The sequence below is a fragment of the Salarias fasciatus genome (assembly GCF_902148845.1).
Source record: "Salarias fasciatus chromosome 7 unlocalized genomic scaffold, fSalaFa1.1 super_scaffold_4, whole genome shotgun sequence".
In the NCBI taxonomy this organism is placed as follows: domain Eukaryota; kingdom Metazoa; phylum Chordata; class Actinopteri; order Blenniiformes; family Blenniidae; genus Salarias; species Salarias fasciatus.
The window spans coordinates 2,296,868-2,318,160 of record NW_021941229.1 but is presented as its reverse complement, the minus strand read 5'-3'; positions in this window follow the sequence as shown (position 1 = coordinate 2,318,160).

Genomic DNA, 21,293 nt, shown 5'->3' with positions numbered 1-21,293 from the left:
GGCCATAACAAAGTCCCAGCTAAAACGGTGTCCGGCAAAATACACATCCACCGACCTGGTGTTGTACGTGCGGATGGGCGTCCCGTTAGCTGCGTCCATCTGTAGTCCATGTCCACCGGCCATGGTGTCCACAGTCTGAGCTGGCAGGATGCTGCGCTGTGCGCCGGAGTCGACCAGCAGCCGCCGGCCGGACAATGAGTCTGTGATAAACAGCAGCTTGCAACCACTGCCGGCACCCAGAGCTGCTAGCGAGCGCCGGCCCCGGCGTTTCCCCGAACCTTGAAACTGCAGGGCTTGCGGCATTGTTTGGCCTTGGCTCCAAACCTGGCATGGTAATAACAGAAGCCTTCATCGGGTTGGCGGCGAGCTGTCACTGCAGCCGCGGTGTCTGCACAGTTTTCCATAAGCGGTGCAGGGATGTCCTGGTGAGGCAGAAGGGCATGGACGAACTGTTGGCGGTTAGCCAGGAAAACCCTGTCCGCTTCTGCTGCCAGAGCACGGTAGCTCTTACCGGAGGACAGCGGGGAACTGGCCAATGCCGTACGGACAGGCGCCGGGAGTTGACGCAGGAAAATATGCGTGAAGAGGAATGAGGGATCAGCCGATCCTAATATAGCCAACATCTTCTCCATTAACTCCGATGGCTTGCCGTCACCCAGGCCGTTGAGAGAAAGCAGGCGGTCAGCCTTCTCCAACTCTGACAGTTCGTACAGCCCCAGAAGGAATGTCTTTAACGCCTCGTACCTGCCGGTTGCTGGTGGCGCTTCCAGCAGCATCATGGCGCGCGCCGTGGTGGAAGCATCCAACGCTGCCACCACGTGGAAATATTTTGTTGCATCCTGTGTAATCCCCCGCAGCTGGAATTGTGCTTCAATATGCTGGAACCATGGCCGTGGGTTATGCTGCCAAAAGTCGGGTAGCTTGACTGCCGCAGCATAGATGGTATTAGCGTTACTGCTAACTGTGTCGGTGGCAGCGACCTGCATCGGAGTTCCAGGGACGGCTTCGTGGTCGGACATAGTTCGCTCACGTCGGGGTCACCAGTGTGGAGTTGAAGCAATGAGATGGGGGACGTAGGTGAACTGAAAACTTCCGTTGCTTTATTCCACTCCAAACTCACTGAAACACCTCACCTTTAAAAGCACACAACAGCTGAAACACATAACCACTAATCACCCCAGAACTCTTCCCCTCTTAAAGGTACAAGCCCTCTTTGGTGAATGTCTCTTCTCCCTCACAAAGTGGATCCACCACACCATACCTGCTCTACACATTGCACAAATTTGGCCAAGGTGAAAATTTTCTAGGATGGATAAAGTTACTTTATACCAATCCCCTTTCTGCAGTGCTTACGAATGGACTGTGCTCTGCTAATTTTCCAGTTCTAAGGGGCACAAGACAGGGATGTCCCTTATCACCCTTGCTCTTTGCCCTGGCAATCGAGCCACTCGCTGAGGCAGTCAGGACAAATTGTAATATTCATGGTCTTGCCACTGCCACTAGGCAACATAAGATCACCCTTTACGCGGATGATGTTTTGATTGTTTTGACAAAGCCTGAGGTATCTATCCCGCTGCAGCATCAGTATCTATCAACATACGGTGTATGCGAATTCCGCAATGCATGGTTTTCCGTCGGACCGGCTCTGCGTGTGTCAACATTACAGCGTGATACCAGAGCGAGAGCTATGCCCTCTCGCATATATGGTGTGGAGGAGGCGTGGTCAGAGAAGCTCATTAGAATGTAAAGCTACAGACCAGAAACGGCGTGTTCTCAGCAGAGCTCAGGAGAGGGGACTTCAGGCTGGCTGAAGTCCAGGAAAAAACTGGATTTTTAGGCAAAAAAACATCAAATAGACTGGTATTGGACCTCTGAGACCCATTGGAACTTGCTGAAACTTGCTGAAAAACAGTGCCCAGGTATTTGTATTCCTCTACAGTCTGGACTCGTGAACCGTGGATCATTTGTTGACATTCAGCTCCAGGCGGGAAGCATCACACCATCTACAAACTGCTGCGGAGCAGGTCTGTGGTGCAGGAGGGAGCCTTCTTAAATCACTATATGAGGCTTTTCTGCCACTTGAGCAGCCCCACAGTGTTTAATCACATCAGTCTAATCACATTCACCCATTCACTCACACATTCACACACCAACGGAGCCAGCTGCCATGCACGGAGCCCTCTGCTTCCCCGTCGCCACGGCGACTCGTCAAACCGGGGCTTCATCCATACCGTCTCTTTAAAGTTGCGGCTCACGCACCAAACTCCAGGTGGAGCTACTCCGAGTTAAACCAGCTCAAATGAGCTGCTGTGGACCCGAACACTTCTGTCTCAGAGCAGATGGACTCTCGGTTCAGGGTGAGACTGAGTTTGATGAACCTGCTGAGAGACGGAGCGCTGGACTCCACTTCAGGTGTAGAGACTGTTCAGCCAGGTTCAGGTTTATTCAGGGTTCAGGAAATATTTGACTGTTGGTGTTGATCAGACTCGGTCAAAATTCTGAGTCACTGAGAAGGTCTTTTTTTTGGCTTACATCTGTTTCCAGGAAATCATGACTCTTCATCTTCGGTTTCATCCAACCTCAAGCAAAAACCTTCCTCGAAGTAGGTGACTCCTCAAGACTGGTTTTGTATTTAGACGTGTTTTAAACCGCCGAGCAGAAGATACTGAAGAATCCCCTGCTGCATCTTTGCTCCTCTTTAGGTCTGTTCACTCTCCAGGCCAAGCTGATAAAAGTTCAGCCAGTTTGGGGCGTGGCCTCTGGGTGAGGGGGCGTGGCCTCCGAGCTCGCGCAGCTTTTTCATGTATGAACCGAGATGTCTCATGTATGAGACACCGGAGACTGCGTCTACAACTGTCACACTTATTAGCAGTTAATTATGTGCATCTGATTACCAACATTTAAAATGTTTCAAAACTGAAACTGTGTTCAGAGCAAACCTTGTTTTCTTTTTTTTGTTTGTTTTTTGTTTTTTTAAGTGAGGTGTTTTATATTTTGACCAATAGGGTTTATGTGTGTGTTTGTGTGTCAGTTCCTCAGAAGCAGGACATTCCAGCAGGAGAGACACTGGCAGCTCCAGCGACTCTGACAGCAGCTCTGGGTCCGAGTCGGACAGTGAACGCACCGCCGAGGAGCCACTCCCACCGCCAGACCAGCCACAGGTGGCGTCTTGCTCCTGGGTTTTGTGTGTCGTCAGTATAAATGCTGCACGTTTCCTCATGGTGTGTGTGTTTGAGTGTGTGTGATGCAGAGCAGCATGGAAAGCTGCCTGATGGCCCGGCTTTGGGCCGTGGCGACTGGCAGCTGGGGAACTGGATCCGGTCCAGCCAGCAGAGCTCCGGCGCTGAAGGCCACGGCACCCCCCCCCCCCCCCCCCCCCCCCACCCCCACCCCCCCCCCCCTCCCCCCGGCAGCCAGTCGGGGCCGCAGGGTTCTTCACACCAAGCGGAGTCTACCCCCGACCTCGGCGGTCCCCAGCAGCACAGCGAGAACCTTCCGGACAGACACCAGCAGCACAGTCTCCAGAAAGCCGTCCCTGCTGATGGGGACGGACGCCGCGGTTCCAGGAAACCGTCACAGAGCACTGCAGCCAGCGGTCCGGGCGCCGCGGCGACCGCTCAGACCAGAGACTCCAGCTTCACAGACAAAGCCAAGGTCAAGACGAAAGTCGGACTCGGCGGGAACTCCCAGGACAAGGTGTCCATTAAAATCCGTCTGAAAAGGACGTCTTGTTGTTCTGTCCTCCCGCCCGCTCTCTGTCCATCATGTGGTGCTCCACATCCAAACCGGTGCTCCTGCCCCGCCCAGAGTCCTGCTCCGCCCGGCCCGCCCTCTCTGGCTCCTCCAGACACAGGGAGTCGCAGCAGGTCCAGAGCGGCGTCCGGCGGCTCTCACAGCGCCGCCACGCCTCGTGAAGCCAGCCGCAAGCGCCTCAAGCAGCCCGGCCGCACGGCCAAGGCCGGCCGGGGCCTGAGCGGCAGTCCTCCGTCCCTGCTGGTGAGGCTGGACCTGAGCCTGCTCTCCAGAGTCCCTCAGACCACATTTCTCCCTGAAACGTACATGTCAAACAGGCCTGCTTCCAGAGAAGGGAAAATTAAAAATATGTCATAAGACTAAGCATGATACATCATTGTAAAGAACTTGATCAGGGGAGTAAGATTATGCCAGACCTGAAGTTTGAATTTGCTCCTGCTCAGAGATATTGACCTTTGAACTTTGACTTTGCTGCTTATTTTAAAGCTTCTATTTTGACAATGAAAAATGCTAGAATCATGGGACCAACTGTTATACAAAGCTCTTGAACTCCACTGTCCTGTCAGGTGTGACTTGATATTATCACCAGCAGGGGGCATCACGATATGTGGGGAAAACTAAATTTCACTTATGTATGTCAGTTTCATTTGAAAAAATAATCCAAAGAAGCATGTTCCTCATCACTCTAAACCCCTAAATGTACTTATTTTGTATGTTTTACTCTTCTACTTAGGGATAAGGGGTATTTTGAAGATAGAACTACAAATTGTAATGGCGGAAATGATGCAAGTCTATGTGATGACGTCACCGATTTTGTAGTTCCTTATGGGGTTTGAACGTAGGGTTACGTTTATGAGCTTATGAACGCCAATAAAACATATGAACAGCTAAGCATGTGCTACTGGTAAAGGGTAATGCGTGTCTTATGAATTGAGAGTGAAGAAACACATCGATCTGGATTTATTTCTGTGATTTGCCAGCAACTGTGTGACTGCTAATGTTGCTATTCCCGCGAGATCTTGTGTTCTCGCGATACCAACAATCCCGCTCTCTGGATGAACGGTTTTTGTCCATTGACAGTCTAAAAGATGATTTTGGCGCAGCGTCCCGGGCAGATGTGGAAGCACGGATGATCTGGTGCATAAACCTGCCGAACAGATGTGCATATGAGACGCACGCGGCGGGTTATTGTGCATATCGGACCACCCGTCTTGTTTTTCACTACGATTCCCATGATGCATTGCGGTTAGGTCACGTGAGCAAACAGAGCCTGCGTGCTTGTAGCTGAGCTAGCCGGTGCACACAGAACGGCGACATTAAGCCCCGGGCACATTGTCCACTTCTAACCTGTCAGTCACCAGAATCACACAATTTGTCCTTCAGTCTCCCAACCGGGGAGCCCGGTGCGCGGCTGCACAGCCCAGTCGCCCGCCCGCCCGCCCGCACGCGACGAGCGGAGCAGGGGAGCAGCGGAGCAGCTGAACCGGCTGCCCGCGACTGAGCTGTCGGCAGCCGGTGAGCAATTGTAGCTACTTCCTGCGCTGCATGTCCGTTCCTCCCCGGTCAAACTCGCTTTGTAACGTCATTTTGCTCACTATTGAACACATTTGAACTGAGAATGTAACCACGTAGATCGCCAATATGTATTTCCACCATACAGAGAGTGGATAATTTTTTTTCTCCCCTTTTATATTTGAATGGATACTATCGCGATGTTTCCAGCATGTTCCTGTTCGGCTATGTGGGTGCACACATCTTAAAAGTTACCTTCAGCATGGACAGGGCAATAAAACAGTAAAACTGGCTATTATTTGAGTGTCTGGATAAAAGAAACAACAGTTTATGCCTCGTTTAATCGCGAGGGGGCGTGGCCAGGAGACTCTCATTGAAATGTATTAGTTTAAAAAGAGTCACGTGGGGGACGGTCGACAGCGAGTGGCTGCGGGAGCGGAGGGGAGCGCGAAGTTGACTACCGGTCGTGAGTTTTGACAAAAGAGATCCACAAAACCTCCACTTGTATTGTGAGCGATTGCCTTATGGCAGGATCGGGGGGATGGGGGAGTGGGGAGAGTATGGGGGAGAGTGACGTTGAGGACGCTAGTGTAAAGAGGAAACGAGTGTTGAGCCAGGGCAGTGATTCAGACGACGCGAGGCAGCCAGCTGTTAGTAGGAGAAAGGAGGAGCAAGGGATTAGAGTTTTGGTGAAGTTTAAGGAGGGCCATGATATTAGAACAGTAGGGCCGGTGGCTCTCTCTCGCTTTCTGCAGGAGAAAATTGGGGAAGTGATCAGGGCTAGAGTGCACTCGGATGGGGACTTAATGATAGTGTGTAAAAATGAAGCCCAACAGAACAAAGTCCTAAAATTAACTAGCATTTGCAAAAAACAAGTGTTGACTGCAAGGAAAAGGATGGGAGCAGGAGAGATCAGTAGAGGGGTGATATATGGTATTCCCCTTAATGAGGATCTCGGGAAACTTAAGGAGAGCATCGGGGTGGACGTGTGGTTGGTCTGAAGAGGCTAAAGCTTGGAGGGCTGGAGACAAAGTTGATAGTCTGTCAGTATTAGTGGAGTTTCAAGAGAGTGTACTTCCCAAATATGTGACTGTGGGATACTTAAGTTACAGTGTGAGGATGTACGTCCCGCCGCCATTGCGATACTTTAAATGCCAGAAATATGGCCATATAGCTGCTTACTGTAAAGGTACACAAACGTGTGGTCGATGTGGAGGGGAACATGACTATGGTACATGTGGAGCTGGGGTGCAAGAGAAATGTGTTAACTGTGGTGGGGCGCACAGTGTGGGATATCGAGATTGCCCTGTCAGAAAGAGAGCAGCTGAAATCCAGCACATTAGAGCAGAGGAAAAAGTGTCTTACGCTGAGGCAGCTAAGCGAGTGCCCAGTATGATGAACCAAGCACCAAGAGTGGGGAAAAGTACAGTTATAGATGCAGACTCACTGGTTGTTAAAAAGAAAGATTTCCTATATTTTATTGTTGAAGTTATTAATTGTACATCCCAAGCAAAACATCGGTCCGAAAAGACTGCTATTGTTGTTAAAAGTGCTGCGAGATATCTGGGTATTAAAGATGTCAGATGGGAAAGTATTTATGAAGAGCTTCAGAAGAGAGAGGAAGCTGAGAGGGCAGCCCTCCGATCACAGTCATCTTTGCAGGTGTCAGCGTCGCCTTTATCAGCTAAAACCTAAGCATTTACTTTTTGCAACGGAATGCTAGAAGTCTAATAGCAAATGGACAAGAATTCAAGAAATTTATTTTGGATCTAGAGATCAAGCCTGATGTAGTATGTATTGTGGAGACTTGGTTAAAACCACAATTGAACTTTGTTTTAAATGGATATGCATGCGAGCGGAGTGACAGGGTTGAGGGTAGTGGGGGTGGATGTGCTACTTTTATTAAAGAGGGGATCTCTTATAGAGTTTTGGGTAAGGGTGGTGGGCTCCCGTTGGATTATTTAGTGGTTGAAGTGTGGTGCGATAAAGGAGCCTTGTACTAGTAAATTTTTATAACCCTTGTAAGAGGCTGGATATTGAGACTTTAGAGCTGATCAAAGGGCAAGACAGTAGGGAAATAATCTGGATGGGGGATTTTAACTCGCATAACTCTCTGTGGGGAGGAGATAGAACAGATCACAATGGGTTGGTTTTAGAGGATCTTATGGATAGGAAGGGGTTGGTTTGTATGAATGATGGGTCACCTACGCGAGTGGGGCTGTCAGTGCAGTCGGTGTTGGATCTAACCTTGGTAACTCAGTCTCTGGCAGACCAGGTAGTGTGGGAAGTTTTAAATGAGACTACAATTGGAAGTGACCACTACCCTATTAGTTTTAAGCTTGGTAGTAGAAATTGCAGGGCAGCTATGGTTTTTTCTGAGAAATGGAATTTTAAAACAGCTGATTGGACTATGTTTTCAGTTATGAGTGATAGAAATATGAGGCAAGTTGAAATAATAGATGACGTGGAGGTTTTTAGTGAAAATGTAAAACAAGCGATAATTGATGCTGCAAAAGCGTCTATTAAGGAGTCAAGACCAGGAAATGGAAAATGGTCCCTTGGTGGACAGAAGATTGTACTCAAGCAATCAGAAGTAGAAACAGAGCTTTTAAGGACTTTAAGAACTGTCTGAGCTTTAATAAGTTTTTAGAATATAAAAGAGAGCAAGCCAAAGTAAGGAGTGTAATTAGGAAAGTTAAAAAGGAGCATTGGCAGAGTTATTGTAGCACCATAGGGAGGCAAACCTCTATAAACGATGTATGGAGAGTTGTTAAAAAAATGGGTGGGGTGCAACAGTCTTGGAACTATCCTGTTTTGAAGAATGGAGAAAATGTAGCAGTAAGCGATGGCGATAAAGCGGCGCTGATGGTCAGAGCTTTTGCCAAGGTCCATAGTAGTGCTAATTTAACCCATGAGGAAAACTTGGGGAGAGAGGTGACAAGGAATCATTACCAGCATCTTTTGGAAAATGTAGAGAGTATAGATGACAGTATGAATGCAATGTTTTTGCTCAGAGAGCTAAAAAAGGCTATAAATAAGGCAAAAGTTACTGCTCCAGGGAAAGACAGGATAAGTTATGCTATGCTAAAACATCTCAGTAATTCAGCGCTTAACATTCTGTTAGAGTTATTTAATAAGTCATGGGAGCAAGGGACAATCCCTAGAAGCTGGAAGCTAGCTGTTATCATTCCAATTAGGAAGCCAGGAAAGGACCCTGCAGTAGCATCAAATTATAGACCAATTGCATTAACATCGCACCTTGGCAAGATTATGGAGAGAATGGTTGTCGAAAGAATAAATTTCTATGTAGAGTCTCGAAATCTGCTGACTCAATTTCAAAGTGGGTTTAGGAAAGGACGGTCGACAATGGACTCAGTAATCAAGTTGGAGAATGACATAAGAAGAGCCCAAGCATGCAAAGAGGTGGTTGCTGCTGTCTTTTTTGATGTAGAAAAGGCCTATGATATGCTTTGGAAAGATGGTATATTAATCAAAATTCGCATGCTTGGGCTAGGTGGGAAAATTTACAATTGGATTAAAGATTTCCTTAGCAATAGAGAGATCCAAGTTAGAGTTAATGGTAGTCTGTCAGGGAGCGTCTTTGTAGAAAACGGTGTGCCTCAGGGTAGTGTTATTTCTCCCATTTTATTTTTAATTATGATAAATGATGTATATGATTCATTGGATTATACTATAGGTAAGTCATTGTTTGCAGATGATGGAGCTCTCTGGAAAAGGGGACGGAATGTTCAGTTCACAGTTAAAAGTTTGCAAAAAGCTATTGACACTGTTGAAGTATGGGCTGGGAAGTGGGGATTTAGGGTCTCAGTGGAAAAACTAAGGTGGTGTTCTTCTCATTTAAGAAAGTTGATGAAAATTTAAGTTTAAAATGTATGGCCGAGAGCTGGAGAGAGTAAACTGTATGAGATTTCTAGGGATGCAGTTTGATTCTAAACTTACCTGGCGCAGCCATATTGAAAAGGTGGTGGGGAAATGTAAAAAAGTTATTAATATAATCAGGTGCTTGTGCAGTAAGGAATGGGGAGCAAATGTGACTTCAATGAAAAGGTTATATGACGGATTAATAAGGTCTGTTATTGATTGTGGGTGTCTGGCGTATGGATCTGCAGCGAAGTCTGAGCTAAAGAAGCTAGAGGTTATTCAGGGTACTGCGCTTAGACTTTGTTCAGGGGCAATAAGATCTTCCCCAGTATGTGCGCTTCAGGTAGAAGTTGGTGAAATGCCTTTAGAGCTGAGGCGATTAAAACTGTCATTGTTATATTATGTTCATTTGAAAGGACATAAAGAAGATCACCCAACAAAAAGTGTCCTCACACCAACATGGAGTCAGGAAAAGAGTTAAAGAGAGTCCTTTGGCGTCAGTGTGCAAAGGAAAGCACAGGAAGCTGGGGTTGGAAATATTGATTTTAGCCCATCAATAGTCCTTCCTCCGCACCCACCATGGCTGCTACCAGTTCCAGAAGTTGATATAACTTTACATGAAAAGATGAAGACTTATAAAGGAAACAGTTGGTCAGTTGGCCTTGATGTATGTCGATAATTATTATGGATACGTACAAATTTTTACTGATGGGTCAAAGCAGCCAGACACAGGGAGGGTGTCAGTAGCATATGTGATCCCTGAATTTAATATTAAGTTTTCTGCAAGAGTTACCGATCAGTTATCAGTGTTCTCAGCAGAGCTTATAGCCATTATAATGGCATTACAATGGGTGGATGAAATTAGACCATTAAGAATTATAATATGCTCAGATTCACTCTCGGCACTAGAGAATCTCAAATCAGGTAATGCAAGTGAAAGGTACGATCTTGTATGTGAAATTCTGGTTCTGCTACAGAGCATCCAAAATGCAGGGTCACATGTTAAATTTGTTTGGGTACCAGCTCATGTCGGTCTGCCTGGAAATGAGCAAGTGGATAAAGTAGCTAAACGGGCTTTAAATTCAAGAGATATTTCTGTTCAGTGTAATATTGCAAAATCGGAGGCCAAGTCAATAATAAGGAACAAAGTTAAAGCACTGTGGCAAGTGAAATGGAACATGGGTGATAAGGGGAGGGACCTCTACAGTATTAGTCCTCAGGTTGGATCAGGTCACCAAGGTAGTAGATGCCGGAAGGAAGAGGTTATGCTTTCAAGGATTCGAATAGGGCACACAGGTTTAAATAAAACGTTACATTTATTAGGAAAGCATAATACTGGGAAATGTGACGTTTGTAATGTATATGAAACAGTTGAACATGTATTAATGAGTTGTGCAAAATATAATGATGAGCAACTCCTTACCAAAAGGAAAATTGAGGACTCTGGAGATGTTTTTAGTCTGAGAAACATTTTGGCAAAAACATCAGATCACAAAGCTATAAAGTATTTGCTACAGTTCTTAAAAAATACAGGACTTGACAAGAGAATATAAGTTTTGTTTTTTTTTTAAGCTTGTATGCTGCACCCCTTTTCAAAAGATGTAAGCTGTAATGGCAATCGTTCACTATTAATTTGGAGGGTGGCGGTCGTGCGCTAGTCAGTCCGCATCCGCCGTTAAACCCAAAAGAAGAAGAAGAAGAAGAAGAGTCACGTGGGACACGAAAAAACTGTGCAAGTGTGCTCCCGGACACGATGCAATAGATTAATTAACGTGACTCATAGCACGAATTGCGTGAGACTGGGTTGAATTATATCACGTGGAAAGTGGTTGTTTTTTTCAAAGCTTCTAAACTCTGTTCTCAGATTAAACTATGCTCAGGGTGGAAAAAAATAACCAAAAATGAATCATTGACATGAAGAATGAAATGATTGAAACAATCAAACCGTGACCTGCGAACAAAGAGGAGAGATTCTGTCGGTTCCCTTCACATCAGGCCTGTTCACTTCAGGGTCTGCAGCCACTTGCTGATTGGAAATACTTCATTTAACCCACGTTTGAAGAGTTTCTGGTTCCTTTAGTGATTCCTGGTGTCCACTGGCTGTCGACAGGTGAGGTCTGTTAGCTTCACGTGATAACGCCGTGTTGTGTCGGCGAATTGATTTTCACACTGCTGTCAGTCAAGATGGTGTTAGCTTCAGCTCACGCAAAGATTAGCATCAGCTTCTTCAGCTCTTATCAAGATTAGAGTCAGCTGTTTTAGTATGCATCAAGTTAGCATTGGATTCTTTACTTAGCGTCAGAATTAGCATCAGCTTCAGTCAGCGTTTCGATTGACGTGGGGTTGAGAGAGCATGAAGACTTGTTTTAGCTTTAGAGTGGAGCGGTGTCTGAATGAATCATTCTGTTACAGGCTGTTTGTTGGATCACAAGCTAACATGTTTCCTTCATGAGACATGAAATAAGAAGGTTTACAGGAGCTTCAGCCGGCCTGCTTCCTCGTTTCAGGGCCAGCCCGGACCCAGAACCACTACGGAACCAGAACCGAAACAGTAAAATGTTAACGTCCCTCAAACAGGGGCTCCCATCACAGCGAGAGGGAAACCGTCTCTTTTTCGTTTACAGCGGCCCGGTTGGTCGGAGCCGTTTGTTCCCTTTGCGTTTTTGCAGTAGGAAGCTGGATGAATTTCAGTTGGTCTCGTTGAAGCAGGCCGCCACTCCAGTCTTTTCCTCATCCGTGGTTCTGAAGACCTGCAGGACTGCGCCGGTCCCTACTTCTGTTTACCCTCAGTTTGACTCGAAGAGTTTAGTTGGATGAGAATGTAAATATGGAGGAAGCGATCCGATTTGGACACAAGGGCAGAACTTTGCACTTCGGTTGGTGTTGGGGCACAAATCAAACTCATGAAGTGTGTGTGTGTGTGTGTGTGTGTGTGTGTGTGTGTGTGTGTGTGTGTGTGTGTGTGTGTGTGTGTGTGTGTGTGTGTGTTATGGAAAGGAGGGGTGCTGTGTGAATCATGACTGTTTACGTTGGCGGGAAGCTCAAACAGCCCGAGTCTTCTCATTTCTGTTCACCTTCTTCTCGGCTGTCGGTGCCTCATTTTTTTTAATTATTCTGCACAATTAATGATTTACTGGGAAAAGTGTTTTGAACAATGCTTTTTCCCCTCTCTCTTTTTGTGAGATTTATTAAAAAAAAAAAGAAAAAAAAGAAAAATGTGTTGCAGATGTAAATAAATACTGGAAACTACATCTGTGTTTACTGTAATTTATTGAAGGCACTACAGTTACATTATCTGGACATGTTAGGGAGAAAAGCTGACAGTATGACCAAGTAATCTCTGGAAAGTCCTTGTTTCATTAGTGTATTAAAATATACACAACACTATTCAGTCCTACAAGACTTCACACTACTTCATTGCTGATTGAACAGAACGCATCGCGGTCGTCGTCCCGGTGATTTACTCCTCTTCGAAGTTGGGGTTGTTGAACGCCGACTGCAACAGAAGGAAGGTCACAGCTCGTCGTTTCCTTCAGATGGAGATCTAACGGCGTTCTGAACCTGTACTCACCACGCCGCTCGATGTGACCGTGGTGATTTCCATGTCTGGAAAGCTGATGCTGCTCTGCATGCAGCCTCGGACGCGGATGGCGTAGAACAGAAGTCCACATATGAGGCATACAACCAGGATGGCGCCAATGACGGCGCCGGCGATCACGCCTGTTCGTAGAGAGGAAAGGTTCTGCAACGGCTGCTAGTGCTTCAAAATGCAGGTTTTAAGAGGATATGGAGGATAAGAGTAAAGTGAGGAAACATGGCTGCTGCTTGTTGCTTACCGCCATTGCCGCCGTCACTGCCGCTGCCGGGATCGTCAGTGGGAAACACCGGGTCCTTGTTCTCGTCCGTGTGGTAGTCTGAAAGTTTGACAGACAGCGGGTGAGTGGTCTGCTCGTCCTCACAGTGGACAGTAAAGAAAAGAGACTTTACACTGGCGGTGGCGGCAGACGAAGCCCCTCCTCTCCAGGCAGTTGTTGTCGTTCCAGAGGCCGTCGTGGTACATCTCCACGCACTCCTCCTCGCCGGTCTCCCCGGGGTGGAACGCCGCGTTGGGCTCGCCCGCCGCCCAGTTGAGGAAGCCCACGGCCGTCTTGTCGGTCCACCCCCAGCCGACTGTAACGACACACAGCAGCGTCCAGCAGGCCGGCGCACTCCGCCCTCCGGACACGCTACGGGGGTCCGGACTCACTGTTCCTGTCCCGGGTCAGGCCGATCCACAGGTGGAGGTACTTGGTGCGGTTGAGGCTGACGATGAACTCCACCTCTGCCCGGCTGTGGAAGGATGCCAGCTCGGCGTGGGCCTGCTGGCAGCTGTGCTGCGCCTCGGACCAGGAGAAGCCCTTCCTCCCGTCGTACGTGTAGTAACAGTGGCGGCCGTACGGCACGAAGTTGAACACACACTGCCCGTCGCCGGGGGCGGGGGTCGGCGGCGGAGAGTCTGAAACACAACCAGTTCTCAACTACTGCCAAGTACGGGCATGGGTTGGAATAACATCTGCGTTATTGTAAGTTTAAAGCTTTAGAAACAGGAAGTGGTTAATCAAACCAATCCCGTCAACCAGGACGGTCGTCAAAGCCTGGGACGGAGGGGGGCGGTACCGTAGGAGATCTTGCAGATGTAGGACTTGGCCACGGCGCAGTCGGTGTCGTTCCAGGTGCCGTGGAAGGGGAAGGCGGCGTGAATGCTGACGCAGCCCTCGTCCTGCAGGTTGCTGGGCTCTCCGGGGCCCCACTGGGTGAAGAACACCGGCCAGCCGTCCGACCACTTGTAGGAGCCGTCGCCCTGCGGCACCGTCGGGGGACAGAATGTTTGGAGACGTGAGACACTGATAGAGACCTCGGGAACCCAAGGTTCTGATCCCGTCAGTCAGTTTAATGAGAGTGTTTTCCAGGCAGCACCTGGCGCCGGAGTCCCATCCAGGCCTCGTGTTTGCCCTTCAGGACCACCCCGGACAGGAAGGCCTGCTCGTAGCTGGAGTCCACGCTGACCAGGTCCCCCCGGTCCTGCTGCCGGCAGGCGGCCTGCGCCGCCTCCCAGCTTGCCGCCTCCTCCACCAGCTTGTAGCAGTTCTGGTACCAGGAGATATAGCCGGACGGGCAGGGGCGCTTGGTCGCTGGGGGGGGATCGATGCTGCTTGCTGAGGGGGGGGGGACGACACACACCAGCCAGAACATTAAGACCGTCTGCTCCCGAATGGCTCAGGCGCCGTGTTTCTGACTCCGCCGCCGCGGCGCTGACTGACATTTCTTCATGGAGCAGACGAAGCTGTGGCTGTTGCTGCAGGCGTCGTCGTTCCACTTGCCGCTCGCCACCATGGTGTGAGTGATGGCCACGCAGTGTTCCTGTGGAGAGGAGCAGGAGAAGCTGGAGACGACCGGGCGGCTGAGGAGGACTGTTCTGTCGCCGTGGAGCGACGGCCGTACCGCTCCGCCCACGTTGTTGGGCTCGTTGTCGTTCCAGTTGGTGTAGAGTACCGAGCTGACCCCGTCGCTCCAGGTGTACTGGTTCTCCACCAGAAGGTCCGACAGGCCGATCCACGTCTGGTGCTGCAGGTCCTTCAGGTAGCTGGTCACAAAGTCTGAGGAGGAGGAGGAAGAGGAGGATGGAGACATGGAGGCTCTCTTCAGTCAGAACTCCTACATTAATCAGTGCTGAGCTCACTGTTCTCCTCCTGGCTGTCGATGACGGCCAGATTGGCTCCCTGATCTTTGCACCAGTCCCGAGCGAAGAACCAGGTGCCGTGGATGTCGTTGGCTTTCCCTTTGAACAGGAAGCACTTGTCCTTAAACGCATCCAGCCCTGCAACAAAAACAATTCAGTTTAAAACTCCTGGAAGGACGATTGCGAACACTGGAAGAGACCAGTATGTTTTATTTCCATCACAAAGCTCTCCAAAATATGTGAACAGAAGAGCCACAGAACCAGCAGGGCCTTAAGTAATAAGACTTGGACCCTCTGACCCTCACTGTGACGGACTCCCCCTCCCTGAGTTACCTTCCGGACAGTTTCCCTCCCAGGGCTGGGTGGGCGGGGGCGCAGTGTGGTCGTCTCCGTGGTATTTCTTACAGACGTAGCCCGCCCCGGCCCGCCCACAGTTGACGTCGTTCCATCCACCTTTAACAGGTCAGAGGTCATGAATGCATTTCAGGGCGTTTCAGGTTGGTGAAGGTGGCTGCCGTGCACACCGTGACCACTAGATGTCACTGAAACCCACAGGCTGCGCCTGCAGTGACCTGTCATACCTTGATGTCTGTTCATCTGGACACACTGCTCCTCCCTGTTGGCGTTGTTGGGCTCACCGGGATTCCAGTGAGTGTAGGAGACCGGCGAGTTGTCCACCCAGCTGAGGAAGAAAGTCAGTAGTTAATCTGGATGTTAGTACAGGAAGATGCTCTATAGTCTGGAAGTTGCTATCGTTCCAGTCAGCAGGTTAAATGGCGCTGCAGTGCAGACGTCATTTCGGTCTTTTATTTAATCAAGGGATTAAAATCCACTTTTTTTTTTTTTTAACTGTCTGTCCCCTTCACTTGAAAGAGACAATTAAAAATAAACCTATCAAAGTGCTGCTTTTCAGTAAGGTGTGCTGCTTTCACATGAGTTAGTGGTTTCCTCTGTGTTTGTGCTGCTTCCCTCCATGAGGCTGACGTACAGGTACTGTCCGCTGGCCACGCCAAACTTCCTCAGTCCGATCCAGGCTGCGGAGACCTTCCCGGTGCCGACCTGGAGGGGCAGGAGAACACCGGGTCAGCGGAGCCCCTGCGGAGGAACCCCTCCGGGGCCCGGCGGCGCCTCACCATGCTGTTGACGTAGGCCTGCTCGTGCTGGTTGAGGATGGACACCAGCAGAGCCTTCTCGGCGTAGCAGCGCAGCACAGCCGTGTGGAAGTCCACCATGTCCGTGTCGTTGTAGTAGTAGCAGATGCCGTTGTACTTCCTCCAGCCAGGGTTCAAACCGCACTCCAGCGCTTAAACGGGATTCAGATTTCATCAGAACACTACTATCTAAGACAAAGGTGATGAAACAAGGTAAAATCTATAGTTTAATGGAAAGACTGAGTTAATTATAGTGGTTTAATATAAGTCCTGATTTGAAAGAAGAGAGTGTGACAGCAGGAAGTCTGTTCAGGTGAGGAACTGAACGCTGCTTCACCTGGTTTCTCCTGACTCAAAGGCACAGAGTAAACCTCTTCCTGAGGACCTCATAGGTCTGGATCACTGAGTAGACCTCTTCCTGAGGACCTCAGAAGTCTGGATCACTGAGTAGACCTCTTCCATTCATCAGATTAAGCAAATACCAAAAGTGACGTGTTTCAATCAAGGCAGAGTGAGGAAGAACTCTTGTCTCCTGTTCCCCTCTGGCTTCTTCCTGGTTCATCTCCAGCTGTTAGAAAGGGGGAGGAGTGTTTCCAGTGGTGCAGTAAATAAATGTCTGAAGCAATTAAATGAATTTAAATTAATCTTTACTGATGGCTCTAAGGACTCAGAATGTGGAAGACCTGGGCTCGGGGTGTATATGGCCACCGGTGGGTTAAAACAGAGTGTCTGTTCTTAGATAGTCTGTCAGTTTGTTCCACTGAGCTACTTGCTAATTTATGGGCTCTGAAATGGATAAAGGAGAATGTGCCTCAAAAAACTGTTGCATGCTCTCTATTGTATTACTCTGCTGCTGTTCTGGAGGCTTTAAAAGAAGGGAGATCAAGAGTATTTCCAGATTAAATCTGGGAGATTTTAAGCTGTTTGAGTTGACAGATTAGGATGCCACATATGTTTTTGTGGATACCCAGTTTTTCAGGAATAGAAGGAAATGAAATTACAGACTCTCTTGCAAAGAAAGTGCTCTCAGAAGAGGATGTAGATTTTTGTCCATCCTTCTGCGGAACAGTGAGTGTAATGGCATATTGAAGGAGAACTGCAGCTCCAGTGGCAGGAAGTGGAGTGGACTATGGGCCAGAGGGGAAGACGTTTCTGCTCCTTGGAGACGGAGGGATGGACTGGTTTGAACCCGACTGACACTGGGACACTGTGGTCCTGCAGAACATCTGAAGTGACTGGGAAACATCCAGGGTGAGCGTGGCAGGATGGAATCAGTGCATCATGTTTTATTGTCTTGACCGAAATGGACACTGAATGTACGTGAACATTCAGTAGATGTGATTAACACTACCAAAGAAGAGGTTTTATCTGAAAGAGTTCTGAAAGAGAACTGGAACCAAACCAACCAATGATGAGATATCCTGGAAATCTGACAGCAGCAGAGAAACAGAGCTGCTGTGGAGCTGGAGAGGAACCTGTTGCCTGAGCAGGTGCGTCTGGCTCTGTTGGACCCTTTCCTCCTGGAGGTGAAGAGCAAAGCGGCGGTACCTGGGAGAGGGAAGGGGGCCACCCGGGGCTCGGACCGGCTCCTTCCCCTTCACGATCTTGCAGATCCAGTCCTGATGGGTGTCGCAGTTCAGGTCGTTCCACCAGGAGTACGTCCCGCTGGGGCTGCTCACCATCTCCACACACTCCTCGCGGCCCTCGTGGTGTTGGGCTCCCCGTCAGCCCAGTTGGTGTGGGACAGCGGGGTCCCATCGCTCCAGGAGTACCCTGGGAACCGGACGGGGGGGGTGGGGGGGGGTTATGAGACCGTCGCTCCAGAGTGATTAGTGACACATGGGAATCAAACCCACTTCCTGTAGGGTTGTGTTTGAGCCGATCCACTTGTTGGTGCCTTTGCTGTAGGTAGAGAGGAACTCCTTCTCCTCCTGGCTGTGGATGCTGACCAGATCCCCCCCCCTGTACAAGCAGTCGTTGCGTGCGGCGCCCCAGTTCTTCTTCTGGGACCAGTCCATCTGTGGAAGAGCTGCAGGGAATCGGCCCGTGGTCCGTTCCAAGAACAAGTGTTAATCCTAACATTAAAGATAAAAGGCAACATGAAGACCCGGGTTTCTGGGGTTGGGCCCACCTTGTAGCAGTTCCTGAAGTGCGGCAGCGCCGTCCAACCGGCTGCGCAGCCCTGCGCTGGAGGCGGAGTCGGGCCGGCGGTGGGCGGGCCGATGTCCGGTCGCGGCTTCTCGCAGATGAAGGCGAACTTCTCAGAGCACTGCCTGTCGTCCCAGAAGCCGCCGGCCGATCCGGTTGTCATAGCAACACAGGTACCGTCCCCGCTATCTGGAGACGGGACAGAAAGACGCCGTTGAGTCGGGCGTGGAGGTTTCCTCGCGCGGTGAAGCTGCAGCCGGCGCCGGACCTGGCTGGTCTCTGTCCCAGTGAGTGAAGGTGACCGGTGAGCCGTTGTCCCAGACGTAGTCCACGCCGCCGCTGCCGCCACCCTGAGCGCGCAGGCCCATCCACCAGAAACCCGTCCGCGAGGACAGAGCCACGGTGAAGTGAGCCTGCTCATAGCTGCAGTTTGAAAGAGAGGCGGACGTAAAGTCACCCCAGGGTTCGGGTCAGGGTGAGGCCATATCGGAGTAAGGTCAGATAATGCGGTCTGAACTGTACCCACATGTCTCCCACATGCACCAGGAAGCCCTCCTTCTCCGTGCAGAGGCCTTGGCCTCCGTCCAGCTCCTGGCCGTCTCCTCCATCCAGTAGCAGGCGTAGGCGTAGGCGTCCCAGCCCTGACGCAGGCGGAGGGTTTGAAACACACAGTGCCGGTACAGCGCCATGTCCGTGTGTGGTGGGGGCACGCGGGTCTCACCTGAGGACAGCCGTACACCGTGGGCCTCACCGACGGGAGAGGGTAATGAGCTTTAGCCTGCTTGCAGATGTAGGAGTTGAGCTCAGTGCAGGCCACGTCGTTCCATCGGCCCGTCTGGAATCAGTCAACCAAGGAACAACACTTTGAAGCTTTTCTTTGTCGTGGCGCAGATGTTGAAATAAGTGATATCTTCACAGTTCTTGTATGATTTAATGGCTGAGTGGTGGTCGTCGGCTGCCCCTCACCTGGTGTGACATCTCCACACAGTCCTCCTGGAAGCCCTCGTGGTTGTTGGGCTCGCCCGGAGCCCAGTACGTGAAGGTGGTCAGGTGCTCGTCGGACCACATGAACAGCCCTGAGAACGCCAGGTCATTGAGACCCGTCCACATGTCGCTGGTGGCTGCACCACAGGACGAACACAGCGGTTAGCGAGGTGCAACATGTAGTTAACCCGCAACGTGAGAGATGCAGGTGTCAAATTATAGGCAGCGAATGCCGCACACCAGTTGCTCAGACCATCTTTTTGAAAGTGTCCTAAGTGAGAGCGTTTCTACTCAAACACCACAGATGTGCTGACCGAGTCCCTGAGTGCGTCCTCACCCATGTAGAGGTAGCTCTCCAGCCAGTTCTGCTCGGCCATGGACAGCACGGACACCAGCTCGGCCCCCTGGGCCCTGCAGGCCTGCCGGGCGCCGTGCCACGTCTTCCTCTCGCTGAACGGCTTGTAGCAGAACTCGCCCAAACTCGTACCAGTCGTTTCCAGGACACCTGAGCTCTGTGACAGGAGAGGCAGGACCACCGTCATGACCGGCTGTTCACTTCATCTCCAATCTGTGGGATTAGGAAGGCAGCTCCACTCACCCCCGTCTGCGAACGTGTAGGACACGTATAATCTCCACATATCTGTTCAGAGTGAGATTACAGAACACAGAAAAAGTTCATGGACATCTTTAAGACAGCTGCTTCAACTCTGGTCCTCCTGGACCGCAGTCCTGCAGGCTTCAGGTCTGTCCCAGGTGCAGCACACCTGACTGCAACGAGGACTCATTCCTGGGCTTTTTAGCAAGCTTCAGCATCAGATCGAGGTGTGCTGAAGCAGGGAGAGAACTCAAACATGCAGGACCGGGGCTCACAAAAAGTTTCATTTTTCCCGTTTCAATGGAGACAGAGTTTGGCTCTGAGCACTTCCTGTCACATAAACACCCCAAAACGCTTCCTGTTTTCCCTTGAAAACAGTCCAAACGACGGGTTTTGGTCCTGTTATTCCATGGCGCTTGCTGCTGGTTAATAACATTTGGTCCACTGACTGTTTGGAGGTGATGCCATTCCTGACGGAGCCAGGGTAGAAGTCCTGGCCATCGGCTTTCAGGCAGGGTGCAGTCGCCTCCCAGCTCGTTGAGGATCACTCCTGCATGAATGGCTGCTGCACAGAGGTTTGAGTCCTGTTCAAACGGGAAACCCATGGACGATCAGAATACAGGAGAAAAGGCTGCTTTTACCTCTGAAGGACACCTGGACTCACCCCTCGGTACGTGGAAGTACCGTACACCGCATAATCAGCCTTGGCACATCCTGCCGGACAGTGAACCCTGACGAACACAAACGTGTCACAACAGGACGTACAACGCTTCTTCATGGGTTTCAAAAGAGTTTCTAGAGTTTTTAGAGTTTACTCACGTCATTCGATCATTGCAAAGTTCAGGTCAGGCTTCTTCTGACAGCTGATGGCATCTGTTTGAACCACGGTTATAGTAAATGACACAAAGACACACTGCTCTGAAGACTATAGAGCATCTTCCTCCTCTAACATCCAGATTATAGAGCATCTTCCTGTGAAGCCTCTGTGTGTTCTTACAGTCAGGTGTGCATCCTAACACGTCGAAGCACAGTCCGGTCCGGTTGTTGGACTCTGTTGGGAAGATGCGGATGAATCTGGCCGAGACCGGCGTTCCCAGCAGCTGAGTGTCGGCTGTGTCCCTGTCTGTCGAACCTGGGAAGAACTGCACATTTGGAGGATAACCAAAGGTTCTGTAGCTCTTCGGGTTGAACGGAGGTTTTCTGTGGAACCAGAGAACTCACCTCTCCGTCAGCTGTGTAGTCCGTCCAGAAGATTCCATCGAGGCTGTGCTGCATCTTAAACTTGGTGACCCAGTTGTCACTTTGAGGACATCCCTGGATCACAATGCCCATCACTTTTCTGGTCTGGCCAGGTTCCACCTGGACCCGCTGGAGGATTCTGTGACGGAGACATGGGAGTCCAGATGAAGACAGATGGAGGAGAGTGTGTCAAGTCCCCAAAGGTCTCTGCTAACACCCCCTCCTCTGCTCTGACATGGCTCAGCTCCTGATGAGCTGTCCTCCGGGTCTTTTCAGGATCTAACGACGTGAACCTGCTCTCATGGTACGT